At 50.1% G+C, this 3,819-nt stretch overlaps 1 pseudogene; it reads right to left on the minus strand.

Moving 5' to 3' along the window:
* Positions 1–1,515: 1,515 nt before the first annotated feature.
* On the minus strand, positions 1,516–2,891 carry LOC103299274 (actin-binding protein WASF3-like; annotated as a pseudogene).
* Between the last annotated feature and the right edge of the window lie 928 nt (positions 2,892–3,819).

Below are 3,819 nucleotides of genomic sequence, written 5' to 3' on the forward strand. Positions count from 1 at the left end.
ACAAGCCACGCCCACAAGCCACGCCCACCATCCAATCAGAGCGATTATGCAAATTAACCCAAACCAAGATGGCTACAGCCACAGAGAACAAGGTTTCCTAGGTAACAGAGGAAGCCAAGCTTTCTGCCAGCCGTTGCAGGCCTAAGCCTCCACTCAAGCTACAAAGTTTCAATTATAGAAGGTAAACAAATTCAAACAAATGGCGGCAGAATGGAGCTTGAGAGAGCAGGCCAGGGTTGCGGCCGGCAACAGGGGAAGCAAAGCTTTCCGCACACCCTGGCCGGGCCCACCCGCTTAAGGCAACAAAGTTTCAATTATAACCCCAACACAAATGGCTTCGGGCCTCGGAGGGAGCCCCAGGCTTGGCTCTGCTCCAGGCTACAAAGTTTCAATTGTAGAAGGAAAATAAATTCCAGATACCAGGGCCTCCGCTTACATTGTCAGGGGGCATGGCCGGCCTGCAAACCACCACAGGCCCCTCGCTCAGGCCGCCCCACGCCCCCAGGTACCTCACCCTGATCAGGGACACCCTTCAGGGCAAACCAGCTGGCCCCCACCCCTGTACCAGGCCTCTATCCTATCTAATAAAAGAGTACTATGCAGATTGATCATCACTGCAACACACAATATAGGTGCCCCCATGTGGTCAAAGATCCTGCCCCCATGTGGACACAGGATGGCCACCACAAGATGGCCAGCAGAGGAGGGCAGTTGGGAGGCACCTGGCCTGCAAGGGAGGGCAGTTGAGACGGACCAAGCCTGCACGGGAGGGCAGTTGGAGGTGATCAACCCTGCAGGAAAGGGCAGTTAGGGGTGACCAGGCCGGCAGAGGAGGGAAGTTGGGGGCAAACAGGCTGGCAGCAGAGTGGTTAGGGGGTGATCAGGCTGGCAGGCAGAAGCGGTTAGGGGCAATCAGGAAGGCAGGCAGGCAAGCAATTGGGAGCCAGCAGTCCTGGATTGTGAGAGGGATGTCCGACTGCCCGTTTAGGCCCGGTCCCTGGGATCAGGCCTAAACGGGCAGTCGGACATCCCTTGAGGGGTCTCAGATTGGAGAGGGTACAGGCTGAGCTGAGGGACAACCCCCCTCTGTGCACGAATTTCGTGCACCAGGCCTCTAATTTATAATCAAAGCCTGCTGTGTTTGCTTATCATAGACAAGCAGTTATGATAGAGTGAATGCTCCTGTGAGGGATCCCTAATCTGGCCAGAGCACTCACCTTCGCCACCCCCACCACAGACCACAGAGAAAAGCAAAGAGCTCTCAATACCTATACTTAGGCTTTTAAAGTTCAGACCAAGTGGAGTGAGGTTCCATCAGGAGCACGCAGAAGAGCTCACTTAGGCCCGGGCTCCCCGGGAAGTGAAAGATGCATGTCTCTTCACACCCACAGCCCACACTCAGCCACTCTGCTCAGTCCTTGTCAGAATCACTGTTGTACCCCATGGCAACGTGTCTGGACAGGATCATGGCCATGTCATCCCCACCCCCACCCTACTCACGCCCTGCCCTCATGCTCACAAGGTTCTTGTACTTTTTTTTCCCAGCTGAATTCCCATTTGAATAGCCTCGAGAAGATCACTGAGAACATCGCTTATGGGTGCTTGTGCAGTTTCTTGTCGCTTTGTCTCAGCTACTGGAGGGCCATCCACGGGGGAGGATGAGAGAGAAGAGCTGCGCCAAGAGGGCCGGGTAGGGGAGGTAAGGGGTCCCCCTAAGAAGGCGGGGCTGTGACTACCAGCCCAGTGGAGGGCTGGTGAGGAGGCGCTGGGTAGGAAGACCCACCTGCTACTGGGAAGGAAGGCTGCATGGGAATCTGGAGAGAGCTGACAGAAAGCAGTTTGTGCTGAAGGGATCATGGCTGGTGTTGGGGCGGAGGCGGTGCCAAGGGGTTGTAATATTCTATGATCTGGGCTGGGACCATCCCAGCTGGAGCCCTGGGTACTGAGGACTGGGACCCCTCTGTGGCCTGTGGTGGGGGTGCCGAAAGTGAGTGCTGAGGTCTGTTCAGGTCCATGTTCCTTGCGGAGGCGGGGGGAGGTGGAGGGGGGGGAAGGGGGGTGTTGAGTATTCTTGCTCAGGGCCAGCGACAGGCTGCGGGTGCAGAGAATGGTTGGGAGTGGCTGGATAAGATTAATCTGTGACATCCAATGCCAGTATCTGGGGACCGGGATTCCTCAGAAGACGCTCCGTGGTACACACTCGGAGACAACCTGTTGTTGGGTCTGAGCTCTTTGTCATACTAGTACGCCATCATATTCCACTCCTGGCGCCTGTTTCTGGCTTTTCCAACCTTTTTCACCCATGTATATGCTTTTGTTTACTTCGGTGCCTTTTCTTTTTTCTTTTGTCTTCTGTGTCCTGTAGCATTTTTTTCTTTCCAGAGGTCAAAGAAATAGGAAGGAACAGTATAAAATTTCACCCTGTCCTTTTAATCATCGCTGTACCGTGTCAGAATTTTCAGAGGAGGTGGTTTATCACTCTGGTTGTAGGTGACGGCAAAAGGGTTAGGAATGGTGCTCTTCGAAACCGCCTGCAGGTCTCGAGCCGTGGAACTTTTGAAAGCTTTTTTCATGTTGATATCCTGTAATAACACCTCTTCCACTGTTGAGTCCAGCTGGGTAATTTTGACAGCAAGGCGATCAATTCTGTCTGGAAGAGAATTAGCACTGATGTAAAAGTTGTTAACCTCATTAAAAAACTCACCAAATATGTCTTCAGCACGTTTGTTTAGGCAGTTTAGCTGGCTTGTGATAGCAGCAAGGGTACTATTGGTTGCACCTTCAAGTTCACTGGTAATCCCTTCAGAGGGTGCCCCTCCAGGTGCGATATGCTTACTGTCATTTCCTGTAAGTGTTGATTTAGGGATTGCAAAACTTCCCTCAGGTTGCATCACCACTTTGGCTCTGATATCAACACTAACAGCAACCAAATTAACACAGTCGGAGGCGCCAGGGCTGGATGTGCCTGGGGCTACAGTCAGAGCCCCAAGGTTTGCGAGGCTGTGTGGTGCCCCCTTGCTGCACTAAACACCATCTAAATCCTTCATAGATTGGCAATAGATTAGGGAGCTGGGAGACAGCAAAGCGGGAAACCTCTGGGGTTGGATAAAAAGTAAAATGATAGACACATGCTTCTTTTATATCCGTTAGTTAGTTAACAGTCAATAATTAACATAACAATAACAATAAGGGAATCTGTGGTCTCAGCTCTGGTGCCCTGTCAAGTTGGTTGTGCCCTGAGGGGTCCAGAAAAAGGAAAATTACAAGTTATCCCCACATTCCAAAAGTATGTTATCTTAGAGGCAAAAAGATAACAGTAGTAGGCTCAGTTAAGATCAAAGTTGATCCTTATCACAGAATATACCAGCCTAGCACGTTACTACCCATCACAGACGGCTTTTTAATTAAAAATTTACTTTCAGACCATCCTTTGTGGTTGCTTTAGGTCTCTGAGTTTGCAAGGCCATCAAGTAGGCCTTCCCTGAGCTTGCCAGGTTATCAAGTGGCCCTTTTTCCCCTACAGGGCCCATCTCTACAGACCAGAGGGAGCATTCAGCCATCTTAAAATCCACACCAACATTATCTCATTATGTGTGTGTCTAGGGGAAAAGGGTCACAAAAAATGCTGTGAGTTTCATGACAGAAATAAAAATCATTCTGATCCTCAGATATAAATGCAACAAATGTTTATATTTTTGTGTTTTTCCTAATATTTGTCCACAGGCAGACATATTTTGTATATGGTTTTAGTCTTCACCATATAGATGCACTTTTAAACTAATAACCTGTTTTTAAAATAAATAATAATGAAGTATGGTA

The sequence above is a fragment of the Eptesicus fuscus genome, chromosome 1 (genome assembly GCF_027574615.1).
Source record: "Eptesicus fuscus isolate TK198812 chromosome 1, DD_ASM_mEF_20220401, whole genome shotgun sequence".
Taxonomy (NCBI): Eukaryota; Metazoa; Chordata; class Mammalia; order Chiroptera; family Vespertilionidae; genus Eptesicus; species Eptesicus fuscus.